At 39.4% G+C, this 13,975-nt stretch overlaps 1 protein-coding gene across 2 annotated transcripts in view; it reads right to left on the bottom strand.

The window, feature by feature from the left end:
• The window catches only part of npas2 (neuronal PAS domain protein 2), a 45,116-nt gene extending 31,479 nt beyond the window's left edge, over window positions 1-13,637 (bottom strand). For both annotated transcript variants that reach the window (XM_085364405.1, XM_085364408.1), the window contains exon 1: window positions 13,389-13,637. The gene's annotated coding sequence lies outside the window, so the exon portion shown is untranslated. The remainder of the gene's footprint in view (window positions 1-13,388) is intronic.
• Between the last annotated feature and the right edge of the window lie 338 nt (window positions 13,638-13,975).

The following is a 13,975-nucleotide window of genomic DNA, read 5'->3' on the forward strand; positions in this document are numbered from 1 at the left end:
TATTAGACACACGGCTAAGCATTTTGCATTTTGAATAATATTAAAAAGTTTAAATTTGTTCAGTATTGAACAGCAGAAATGAGGTTTTCTTTTCGGAAGAATGTAAAAGGGAAAAAAACAGCGGCCGACAGCCTGTAAACAGCGGTAGACTTGTGCGTAACAAGCAAGCGAATAATGAAGAAAGCGAAACTGTTCGAGAGAGAGAGAGGGTGGGGGGGGGGGGAGGGAGAGAGAGAGAGCTGCGCATCGCAATGGAAGCAAAACAGTAAAAGAGTGAATTCATGACGATGTTTATGTGAAGCGTTTGGATCTTCTTTAGCTGCTGGTTCGGTCAATATTGTTTGGAGAGAGATCAAACTAACAGCTTTAGAATCAGCGCATAAAGGGCGTGAACACAAAGCGCGGACCCGGATCAGCGAGCTGTCGGCTTTCAGCCCCAACTGTGAGAAAGGCGACATCTAACTGATTCTGATCCGCGGGTCGCGCTGTGTGTTTAAGTCTATGTGCAGAATCCCTGTACCTGCTCTCATTTACTGTTTGGTGGTTCTTGAAATTTTGTGAGATGTCACCAGAGATTCTGGCATTTCGGACAAAATAAATTTATATTAAAAAATCGATTCAGGATTTTAATGAATCGATTTTACGTTATCCAAGCCAGAATCGATTTTAATCGATGAATCGATTATAAAAACCCACCCCTAATGCTAACATATATCAGTTAAACATATGCTAACAGTAGCGTTTAGCTCTGAGCACTGCTGTGCTATACTGCAGTCCTGTTTGCATTGTTAACTCTCATATAAAGTGATGACCACTATTTACATATTTAATGACATGTTAACACAGAAACTCCTGACACGGTTGTGTATTAAATGAATAAATAAGTCAGCAAATGAAAGACTTTCAAATAACTGAAAGCAGCTAAAGATCTGTGTTGTGTTCTTATTTCTATAGCATACTCCATGCACACTACACACACATTACAGTACCAAATCATTGAGCAGATAGTACAGGATGCCAGACTGATTGTATAGAAACATTCTGAAGTCCATTGTTACCTTGCCAGCAACCAACAAGATCTAAGATTCATAAAGATCTCCCACATTTTACTGCATTATTCACCATCCGCCTACATAGAGATTAGTGGCGCTCTTTTTATGTAGGTCATGCTATTGGATAATGAGATGACATTTAGTGCTCATAAGCAGGCGTCACTCCATAATGAAGTCACATCATTGCGTTCTTTACATGCTGCACCTTTTTCCAGACTGCTTCCAGCTTCATCAGTGAAAAGTGACTATTTGTATAATTACTCAGACATTAAGCCATATTGCCTCTCTCTACATCTGTGCTGCTGGTATTGATGATGTCATTGCGGCCCTCTGCTGAAGCACTGACTTTCATTAATTAGACGGTGGCACTGCTGTTCACTCTGTGTTCCCATGGTAACAATGTGTAGTGTCTACTTTCTCCCAGCTATGCCCATCAAGCTGCCGGTTTCCATTTTTCTTCTGGTCGACAAGATTTCTCATACATAACTCAGGAAGTCATTTGTTATACTGTTGACTATTAATAAAGTGCCAAAGCAACCTTGCTGGCTGCATGCTTTGATTTCTCCTTACAGCAGTTTTAACTCACTCTCAACCCACAACAACAGATGAGATACAAGCTTCGCAATAAATGTACATGTTAACCTAAAGTTTAATACTGGCATCAAGGTTTTCCAGCATGTCACTGTTAATTTTACAGTATATGTGCCAAAATCTACAGTTTAATACTGTAAGTACACATGCTGAAACTGCTCTTTAGTGCAAATATCTAATCAGCCAATCACATGACTAAAACTGGGCATGAAAACATAGTCTGATGATGACCCGCTAAAGTCAAACCGATCGTCAGAATGAAAAAGAAATTTGATTTAAGTGGACCAGAGAGGTTGCTCTGAGTATTTCAGAAATTACTGATCTACAGGGATTTTTCCACAAACCCATCTTTAGGGTTTATAGAGAATGATCTGAAAAAGGGAAGTCTCCAGAGAGCAGTAGTCTCAGTTTCTTGTTCTTAGCTGGCAGTGATGGGACGCTGTGTGATCTTCTGCTGCTATAGCCCATACTGTATATTCAATGTTGGATCTGTTCAGAGATGCTCTTCTGCACTCCTTGGTTGTGATGAGTGGTTGTCTTGAGTTATGCTGCCTTCCTATCGGCTTGAGTAGCTTGGGCCCTTCTCCTGTAACCTCTGGCATCAACAGGGCATTTACCCCCAGAGAACCGCAATTCACACAGACTCACCACATTGAGCAAAACATGCCTAGTCTGACGAGTCTCAATTTCTGCTGCAATATCTTGACTTTAGGGTCCGAATTTGGCTTAAACAAAATGAAACGCTGGGACCCCATAGTACCATTTGAGGATTGTTCAAACACCACAGCCGACCCGAGTATTGTTCATCCATTTATGACCACAGTGCACCCATCTTTTTCATGGCTTTTTCAAGCAGGGTAATGCACCATGTGGCAAAGCTCAAATCAACTGAAACTGGTTTATTGATCGTCACAATGAGTTCACTGAACTCAAATGACCTTTGGGAGGTGATGTAACGAGAGATTCGCATCATGAATGTGTAGCCTACAATCTGCAGTGAGATGCTATCATGTCAATATGGAGCAAAATCTCTGAGGAAGGTTTCCCGCAGTTTATTGAAGAATTAAAGTGTTCTGAAGGTAAAAGGGGTCCAATCCAGTACTAGAAAAGTGAACCTAATAAAGTGTATATTATAAGCCACTGCATTGCCAATATACTAACATTTATTGCTTCCATAATTAATATTTTTCTACTGTAAAATAAAGTAAAATATACCTCTAAATACACTAGTCTTTCTGATCAGCCCTGTGTCAATATTTTCATGTATCATCTTTCTTAAACTATGATAAACTATGGTCACTTGCTTGGGTTGCTACAGGAGTTTTCACCTAATTTTAAATTTCTTTATATGGACTGTGTGCTCGGTGTGGCACACAGTGACTTGATGCAACACGAGTAAGTTTATTTTCTGACTCAAATGAAAATAACACTGCAGTAAGACGGGACAGTAGCTTTCTGTTGCTATTTTTTTTAAAGACATCATCATTGACACTTTTCTGCTGTGTCGACCTACACCACCATGTTATCAGTGTGCAACAGTTGCTTTCGTTTTAGCAGAAATTTGTTAGTGTGGGCTCAGCTACAGGCTACAAACGATTTACCTCAACGCCACTTGTTAAAGAAGAACAAATGAAAAGAATTTCAAGACATATGTGGCTTAATGCTTCAAAATAGTGAGCTCTGTCTCACAGAAGGAAGAAAAATCACATCCGGAGGTGATGCTCAATGACTTTTCACACCGTGTAATTGAGTATAGATGGAGCACCACGGCTAAAGCCTTAGAGCTCATTCAAATGCATGAAATGAAAAAGGAAAACAGTAAAGAAACAATTCATTATGTCCCTTCTCGGGAGAGTTTTCCCACAAGCTTTGCCCATCACTACCATACAGAAGCTCCACACTAATCCTGCCCCAGGCAACAGCTGAACGCCACTCTACTCAGAGCAGTTTAACACATCCACACCTGTGGGGGGAAAAAACTGTTCTTTTACCCTGTTTTCCTAACTGCACCTGTTAATGCACCTGTTGAATAATCAGCTAATCAGCTAAGAACATGAATCCTAGTTCACATCAACCTCGCAGCTACTAATTCACAACTCACAGCCATCAACCTAGTCAACCATTAGTCAACCTGCATATTTTATGTAGATTTTCTTCTTCATATATTCCACGTTTACTTTTTGGTAACACTTTAGTCAAAAGTGCCATGTAATTACACATTCACCACACAGCACGGAGTGTGTGGTGAATGTGGGTGGTCGCGTCCTTTCAATGAGAAAGCAGTCCCATAAAACAAACATCCTTTCACCAGGTAGATCCACTCTCAAATTTTCATATAATTATATTCTTTCAACAATTCCAAATGAATCACAGTTACTCCAAGCCTGTTATTGCCTGCTGCTGCTGCTCAGGAAAAAAAAAGATGCAATTACCTAAGGCAGTGTGAGCAAATATGTGGGTCACCATTCTGGGGCATGGGTGGAAAGGGCAGCGGAGCTCTTTCTTTTCACCACTCAAGCTCGGATGCCAGGTTAGATCTTTGATTAGATTCTGTCTCATTCTTAAACATCGCCTCCAAATGAAGCATTTTTGAGCTGTTCACCCGAACGTCATTGTTATGAATTCACCAGTGAGTGTTTATGAAACTGCAACCGGCCCCTCTGTTATGCACAGACTCTGAAGTGAACTTAAATAGCCTTTCGCAAAGAGTCCATGGAAAAAATGACCTTATGTCTCCATTCCTATCTATTGCTGTTTCATTTTCCTGGTTATGAAACGATGGCTTCCATATCTTCAAGGCTCTCCTCCTGAGAGCACGCAAACCTCTCTTAAGTTTCACAGAACAGTAGAAAGCAGCTTATAAATTATTCTCTTTGAGGAAAGACTAAAACACATTGAATATTGGCTTCCTCTATGGCCAAATATCCACTCTGCCTAATTCTTATTCTACCGAAACAAAAAGCAGTGGACTGCAGATATTTGATTCGATTTGATTATTTTTGAGCTACATGAAAATATTTCATGTTATTTTAGGCAGTTTAACATTTCAGCTGAACTACAGGATACAAAACCTGCTCATCGTGCATCTTTTATTCATCCGATGAGTGGTTTAAAAGTAGTACAAATGTTAACACGTAATCAGGATGGATGCTCAGTCAACTGAGAAAGTGAATTAATAACATCTACATTATTAATGACAGAAGGCTGGATCATCAGAAGTCTCTGGAAAACAACTCGCATAATGACTAGTTTTCATATTTTTATGTTTTTACCTGTAATGCTTCTTTCCTACACTACATTTGTCTTCTTGGACTTCTTGGAGTAGCTGTGCATGCCACGCAGTTCAGGTGCAGCTACTTTAGCTTTGTTTACCCTCTCTTTTTGTTAACTTTCTCCAGACTGGCTGCACCTCGCAAACAAAAGAACCTTTGGCTTAAAGGGATTTCTTGTACCTACATTGATTTTAATAACTGAAATTCCACCATGTTTATTGTGAGCATAAACCTTTGTTACAGTGTATATGTGCAAATATGAAAAGGAACACAATTGGTTTTCTCTCTTTCAGACAGCTAAGCTTAAAGAGGCCATTGCATCTGAGTGGAACTATGTGTGCACATTACTCATGCTTTAATGTGACAATAATTCATGAATCATGAAGTGTCCTTCAAGAAACCTAAAATCACTGCCAGCTCTGTAAAAAAAAACTGAAAAAAAGTCTTTTTGGCTTCCTCTTGATGGTGGAATAGAACTTCCTGTAGATTTCCATCAATTTTATCATATGTTTCTGTGTTTCTCTTAAGATGCGCATGCACTCACCAGCTACTTTTTAGGTACACCTGTTCAACTACTCGTTAATGGAAAAAATGTAATCGGCCAATCACATTTTTACACGTAGACATGGTCAAGACGACCTGCTGAAGTTCAAATCGAGCATCGGAAAAGGGAAGAAAGGAGATTTCCAGTGAGGGGAAATTTTCTGGGTGTAACGAAGAGGTGTTTCATTACTCTGGGCAAAAATGCCTTGTGCCCTTTCTTATGCTACTTTCCACTGTTCTGGGAGAAGACTGGAAAAATGTTGCCTGGTCTGATGAGTCTTGCATTGCAACATTTAGACGGTCGGGTCAGTTTGGAGTGAAAACAACATGAAAGCTTGGATGAGGTCATGAATATTGTCCAACCACTTATGGCCACAGTGTACCCTGATGATGGCTTTCTACGGGATAATCTCTCAAAACTCAAATCATCTCAAACTTCTTAAACGTGACATTGAGTTCACCTCGTTTTATCTGTGCCATGAAGAATTAAGGTGGTGCTGCATGGGAAAGGGAGTTCAACCCAGTACTAGCAAGATGTACCTAATAAAGTGGACAGTGAGTGAAAATCAGTAAAAAAGTTTAAACACTTAAATTAAAAACAAACAAACAAAAAAACTCGGAAACTGGAAAGTTTTAGTAGGAAAGTGTAATGAACTCATTGGCTGGACCCAGACTAAGAATGAAATTCAAGTATCACAGCACTATGTGAACTCTCCAGTTCGCCATCAGTGGACATGTTCAGGTTTTGCCCCATGACATCACAGATTACATATGGCTTACTTAACATTAAAGGAAGAAAGAAATGTGTGTGGGAGGGCCCTTTTCATTTCACCATCAGACCTGACACGATCTTGTTGTGACTCCACTAAAGCAAACAACGTTGTAATGCACATGCAGCCAACACCCTCAACTGGAGATCTGAATCACTAGATCTAGGTCACACACACACTGCGAGGCCCATTTTTCTTCTTCATCTGACACACAATGTGTGGCCACACCCGATTCTTAAACGTAACCTTTTGTAGTGAAGCAAGAATAAATGTTACATCCTGTGAATTAGCTATATTTTAGAGACACACGGGGGGGGGGTGATCATCATCACTCAGATGATGATAACAGCTTCTAAAAGAACCTCATTTATGTAGATTCTCACTCCTTTGAATGATGAAGTACCATAAAAACCTTTCCGAAAGGTCAGTATTAGTGCAGTGTCACTGAGGAGCTCTCACACACGTTAGTTTCAGGTAATGTCATTTCATGCCACAAATAAAAAGAGAGGAAGCAAATTCACATAATGTGACTGGTCTCAGTGCCAGAAAAAGGAAAGCTTTCTCTTTTTTATAAAAGGAATAAATAGATTTGAAAAAGCCAAATGTCTTAATGATGGCGTAATGGCTCTGAGCCTGCAGCTACTGAGGACAATCACTGTGTGCTTTAGAGCAAGAGTTCAGTGACACCAGCAAGGCCGATGACGTCAGTAGAGGCAGTTATATAACTGCTGCTGAACATTTTGTCTGTCATAGTTACAAGGCCAAAGAGGGTGACATGAATACCAGTCATACTCTCAGGAGTCATGTGCAACATAGTTCCACTGGCCAAAGGAAGAAAAAGGCAAGCAGGCCTCGGTATAGAGGGGTATGGAACAAAAGGGAACGGCTCTGATTAATGATAACAGTCTACATGTCTGTCTTATGTCTGCCCTTACGGCTATAAATGCTTCCACATTATCTTCTTACTGGAGATTGATCAAGAATTCACAAGTCTAAAAATTCCCAAACAGCACATCAGACCAACAGGTCAAAAGAGTCTAAAGATGATAAAACAGAGAAAATAAGACTGGGATGTGTCTGCAAAGTTTGCTAAAAACTATAACAGTTTGAACAAACACTACAAATAGAAATTATTTAGACATACACAGTAGGCCGCACAAGATTATCAACAAACAAAAAACCTGAAAAAAATCATCATTTAGAGAAGTTCATAATTTAAAACTGTCAGTTTCACTTGGTATTAATTTAATTTAATGGCGACTGTTGCTTCTAGCACCATCGAAGATAAACCCTGTAGCAATAAATGGTGTAAATAAACAGTGGCTTTTGGCCTTAACCCAAATACTGTTACACACTGTACTGACACCTCTGCCATCACTGATTATCCTTATAGGCCACTTTCTTAACTGGGTCTTTTATTGATTCCTAAACAAATTTTATCAGAGGAAATAAGCAGAATTCCACAGAGTCAGTATAACAATTTCATTATCACTGTCACAAAAATATGCCAGCACTGATATAAGGAAATGATAAGGTGTGTGCCATGTGATCCCATGGACCATTTAGTATAAGCTTTCAACTGGAACCATTTCTTACTTCCCATCAGGAGTCATTGTTCTCTGAAATATGTTACCTAAGAATCAGAAATACCGGACAACAGCGATCTAAAGCCAACAAATAAAGGCTGTGGATTGGCCTTTAAAGGGTAAGCGTCACTTCAATGTTTTTATAATCATTTTAACTAAGTAATTTGACTGATTTTTATTGGACAATACACATTTCACATGCATTCAAAGTTGCTAAATATAGTTGTTCGCCTATATTTGACTGTAAAGCTAAATTGTGGCTGCTTTAAAGCCAGCTGTCTGCAACAGAAAGGCTCTGAAATATTCTCTGCCCAGCTGTGACAGATGGTATACAGAATTTGCAAAGACACTTACTTCTTACACCAACCATAACCTGAGAATCAGTGCCTTAGCAAAATCATGTAACATGGAACTTGAGGCAAAGAGTGGAAATAAAGTTCCACTAAAAAAAAAAAAGCCTACACAAAGGAGCCGACAAGTTAATGTGTTTATGTATTTTCTGGCAGCAGTCCATTTTTAATAGCGTATGGTTGAGGCGAATACATCAAAAAATAAACCACACTATATATATATTTTTTTTTTAAAAGCACAATCTCTTGCCATTTATTACTTTAAATTAATTTTATACCTGAGATAGCAATATCTCACTCAAGGCCATAGTGCTTTAGAGAATATCGGCATGGCTGTGGCCTTGTCCCTGCAAACCATTCAGAGCTGTACTAATATTCAATAAACAGCACTCACTCTTGTGTGATATTGCTTGATTAAGCTGTCTCAGACCAAGGATGATGCCCTCTAGTTTGATAGTGAATCACTGAAGCAATTTCCCTGGTTCCAGCTTCTCAAATGTAAGCCTTCGCTGCTTTTTTCCAGTTTGCACCCAACTTGGTTTGATATAAATCATAATTGTGGTTTTTCTATATTTTTATTAACCAATTATAATTGGGCCTTAAAGAAACAGCCCTATTTGAATTTTAGGATTATAGATTCTGTACAGATTTTACCATTAAAACATAAACATGTTCGCTTCAACAACAATATTCAGCTACTGTAGCAAGAACCATTAATCTGAAAAATTCAAATTCCATTATAACTTTAAGATATAAAGTTCAATTAAATTTCAAGACGTTTGGAAGGTTTTTTTCCCCAAGTTCAGCTGCAAAAGCCAACTAACACCTTGATGAAACTAATCCTCATGGGGACAATCCCAGGAAGAGAAAGACAACGAGTTATGTCTGCCACAGGGGATAAGTTCATTAGAGTTACCAGCATCTCACATTAGAGACACATTACTTCCCAGAGTTCAAGTAGCGGACACACATTAACACCAAATATTCGGATGAGACTGCGTAAACTGGGCCTTAAGGGTTGATTCCTATGGGTTACCAATTCCAACAAGTAATAAAAAGACACAATAGGACAAAGAAATACCCTGAATGAACCAATGAAAAACTGCATTTTGTTCTCATAAGTGTAAATTTGAGATTTTTGGTTCAAATTGCTGCATCTTTGCAAGACTTTGCTGTTGACAGCTGTTGGAGATTCGTTCAAAATTAATGGCAACACTGCTTTCCCAGCAGAGCTAACATAACATCATGGTCTGAGCTCAGTTTGTTTGTCATTGTGACAAAGATCCAAAACACATCTCCAGGAAATGAAAGGCTATAACTACTAAGATATAGAGCAATAGAGCGCAACATCAGAAAGCTCAGCTAACAGAAAGCTGATATGATCTGGGGTAACATCGGGGTCAGCAAGTGCACAGCAATAAAACTATTCCCTTTGACAACTTCATTAGACTTGGACACCAAATTAAGAATTCAAAGGTGTTGCTTTAGCAAGAAATTCTGGCTCTTTAGAAGAAGGTGGTTCAAGACTTTTGCACTGTACATGTATCTAAATAAAAAATGTTTTCCATAAATACAACCGACTATAATAACATTGTTGCAGAAATGCTGTTGTTTGTCATGTGGTTTGACTGAGTTAATTACTTCTTGTAATTGGCTCCATTGTCCTTCGGTCACTTGGTTGTAAGATTATGGTCATTAAACTTTAACTACAGTTGAAGGAAGTTCCTAGAGAAGCCACAGTGATTTCAGGTTTAGTTAACTTCCTTAACATTCAGCTCTGTCCTAAACAAGGTTATTATAGTTAACTTAGACATAAAACTGGATGTGAAAAAATATATATAAATATCAAATTTTTAATATAATATAGTTAAAAAATAAACAAATTAATTAAAATACTATAATAATAATAACAATTTGACTGACACTTTAAATAAACTAATTTCATTTTTTCACCCTGGTGTTTACGACAGAATTGCCTAATTTCCTTCGGGATTAATAAAGTATTCTGATTCTGATTGGCTGTTGGGGAAGTTCATTAAAAATCACTGTGGCTTTTGTAGGAGACAAGTGAGCCATGGACAATGGGGCCAATTACGAGAAGTCTCAGTCAAACCACAACACAAACAACAGCATTTCTGGAACAATGTTGCGATAGTCAGTTGCATTTATAGATTTATAGACTGTAAAAGTCTTTAACAACCCTTCAATTCTCAATATTTTGCTTCCAAGGAGCCAGCCTTTCTTATAATTTTTGGATTTGAGTAGCAGTTCTCCAGGCTAGGAAGGTTTTTTAAAGAGGAGTCATTTCTCTTGTTAATTCATTACGTCACTTCACACTGAGACAATCAAGCATAAAAATGGACCTAACTCAAAGGATGACCCAGTTGTGTTCTCACATAACAGACAACTGAGCAAATAATCAATTTTAACAAGTATCTTTAGGAACTTTAATAGAAGCCTGTTGAAAAACACATTTTCTTCCCATTTCTTTAGGTGAATCTATGAAAAAGAAAAACATAGCACATTTTCAACATGAATAAAATTGTTTTTTTACACTAACAAAATTATTTCCAAGGAGCTGTTAGCTGTACAAAATTGGCATATCTCGCTTTGTGTCCTTAAAAGCTTTTGAGAGAAATGAAAAAGTCGAAGTGAAACAACAAGAGCTGTTGTTGGTAAGAAGCAGTGAAAGTCTAGCTCTGATGGAAATTACAAATACTCTGAATGCCTCTTTCATGTAGTCAGGGAGCCTGTTTCCCATCTCTCTCAGCTTTTTTTCTGTTTTATTACCTCGAACTTACCTATTTAAATGTTTTGGCTGCTGCTCTGTCCAAGTACGCATGCCACTGTGGTGCTCATGTCTGCTTTTCTTGATGTCTGTGGAAATAACTGGCTAACCTAAAGTCTTACATTGTATTTGTATGCCTTCTAGTTTTCTGTGGAAGATTTTATATCAATATGGTTTGTTAAAGAAAAAAGCAAAACACCGTGATAAGACTTGAAGTCAATGTCAGTACTGAGACAATAAGGCCAAAATGAGCTAATCACACACAAAAAGATGACACCTCTGGTGTTCGGAGGTAAGCGGGACTTGGTTATTTGCAACCTCTGATCTATTAATCAACCTGTTGTGAGATTACACCCCATTTCATGTGTTTGTGATGAATCATCATGGGTTGAACATTCAACATTCATTCTATGTGGAGCGCGGCTCTGTTTTCTTAAAGAGACAGAAAGCAGGAGGAGTCCCTTTGCTGTAACACAGACCTACACCATTTGTGCATGCCCAGTCACACTACGCAGCTCTAGCAATATTCAGACTAGCTTTCAGTTTAAGCTTGCAGGACATGGCCCAGTAACCTACTTTCCCCACAACATGCTCTGTAACATCAGAGAAGAGGCTATGTGTCATCAGTTAACTAACCTTCACCACAGCATAGTTTCAGCAAAGAGATGAAAGAAGAAGAAAAAATCACAGACACTAATCAGAGTTATATGTCAGGACAGAAATGTCTACAAGGCCCCATGCTCAGTTTATACTTAAAGGTGAAATAAATCCAGATAGAACTTATAATATAACTTATATTCCCTGCATTTAAAGGTCTCCGGGGGAGGAGACTAAAACTAAAAAAGACCACATGAAGAAGATTAGAGAAGAAAACTTTCAATTTGAGAGCAGAAAAGTCTCAAATTGCCATTCCACTGAGTACAGGGCAAGCGAATTACATTACAATAAATGTTGGTTATAAAAAAACAAACAGATGTGTAACATTTGTGGCAGCATTTCTCAAAACTCTGAAATCCTTGTTTGACACGAACACATCTTAGCAGAACCTTAGCAGATTGGGTTTCCCTTTTTTCTTCTGTGCACAGACTCGTGTATCAGGTGATCAGCACTGTTAATGGTTAAACCCCACTACCTGACACCCTCAAACCAGTCTTCTGGGTTACCACACACAAAAAAACCCGAAACACCCACACAGTCTGGTCCAGGCTCACTCTACATTTGTTTATCACCCAGAAGCCAAATTTTTTAGTCTGACAAGTAGTGGATGGCCTTCTCCATGATACCTGTCAGTTACTGGAAGCTGTAAAAGGATTGTGATTGACTCCTATATACTGTTTTTATAGTGGTAGACCTAATGCCAAAAGTGGAATCCACAACGTTTTCAAGCTCACCGTGTAACAATGTTCTGATTGTCCCATTTAGCAGCAGGATTAGAATTGGCTGAAGGGAGAAGAAGACAGCATGAGTCATGAGGCAGGCCCAAATGTTTAGCAGCACGATATAAAGAGGAGCATATGGTGCAATGAACAGCCCAGTTCAGTCAGTCATGGAACAGCCTCATCCTGCCCCGCTCAGCTGTCAGCACACATCCTCATCACTGCTCATGGCTCCTGGGCCAACCTCAGCACTGACACAGCAAGCCGGAAAAATGGCACAAGCCTCAACACGAGTGTAAGTAGATGGACACACAGGATAATCTTTTAGACTCTGACAGCAGCACACTTTGGAGCAAAGATAAAAAACAACCAAAATGCCCCGGATCCCTGGCTCTGGGTTTTGTTTCGCATCAGGTCCCCGAACTACAGCTGTGACTGACATAGCATCGGTCATTCAGATCAGACATTCAGATGTATATCAGAGCTGATTTTACTAGGACAAGTGTCTTGGCTTATCAGACTCTAGTTTGTTTGTCTGTTCGTGCCAATTAAGCCACATTCATATTTCATTCCTCATATTTCAAATCACACACACACACACACACACACACACACACACACACACACACACACACACACAAGAATCTTCCTTTTTCAGATGGAGTCAAGTGTCTCCATATGGAAAAAACTGACATTTCAGAGCTAGGTCAGCACATAGGTTCCATTATACAGTAGTTACTGCACTTACTAAGATTCTTACACAGCTTCCCACAATATAATGATTATAACACACACTAAAGGACTAAGACTTTCTTCACTTAGTAAACAGAAATTTAAAAAAAAAACAGTCTAAACAGTTATGTATGTGTTTGATTGGGACATAAAGAAGCAGATATACCATCTATTGATATTATAAACACTGTGAAGCAGACTGAGCCAGGAGAAGAGGGTAGCTACTAAAAACAACTTTTTAAAATATTATTATTATTTGAAAGTTTCCAATTTGAAGCCACATTTATAACAACCGTAACAAGTAACGAGCACAAAGCCGGACACTCACCTTATTCTGCCGAATAATGATCCAAACAGGAGCGGCTGTATGTGTTTGTGAGTCTGGGTTTTAACAAATAAAACTCAGACGTGTTACATTCCAGAAAGTTGCTCACATGTGAAACTGCACTGCAGTCTGCTAACGATTCCTGCCGCTGTCTGTATTTAGGCTGCAGCACGCTGCTGAGGTGACCCAGCCTACAAACCTCACACGTTCATTAGAGCGCGCTGGTCAGTCCGCCTCCTGTCCGCGGACTCATGCAGGCTGAATGAAGAGCCTCCGGCAGCAGCCAGTGTGCGGCCGCGCTCACAGCCCCGCCCACTGGTCCACATACTATATTAAGTTACGTGAGCAGGCTGGTTGCAGTCTGCCGAAGAGCGGAGGCGGTCTTTTAAGCCCCGCCTGTTCTCACGACGTCATTGGAGGAAAGTGCCATCCAATACCGCCCTCTCCATAGGGTTACCGTAAGGGGGCGTGGCTGGACCTCCATCCAGCCTTTCAGTTGTCTGCGTTTGGGGGTTTCTCGGCCAACCAACACTACAGGTAGATTATCGCGTGGGTGCAACACAACTGAAGATTTTAAGGCGTTTTGAAGA

Source organism: Diplotaxodon limnothrissa, linkage group LG10 (assembly GCF_057381915.1).
Source record: "Diplotaxodon limnothrissa isolate DT_005_m linkage group LG10, D_limnothrissa_male_GT1.1, whole genome shotgun sequence".
Classification (NCBI taxonomy): Eukaryota; Metazoa; Chordata; class Actinopteri; order Cichliformes; family Cichlidae; genus Diplotaxodon; species Diplotaxodon limnothrissa.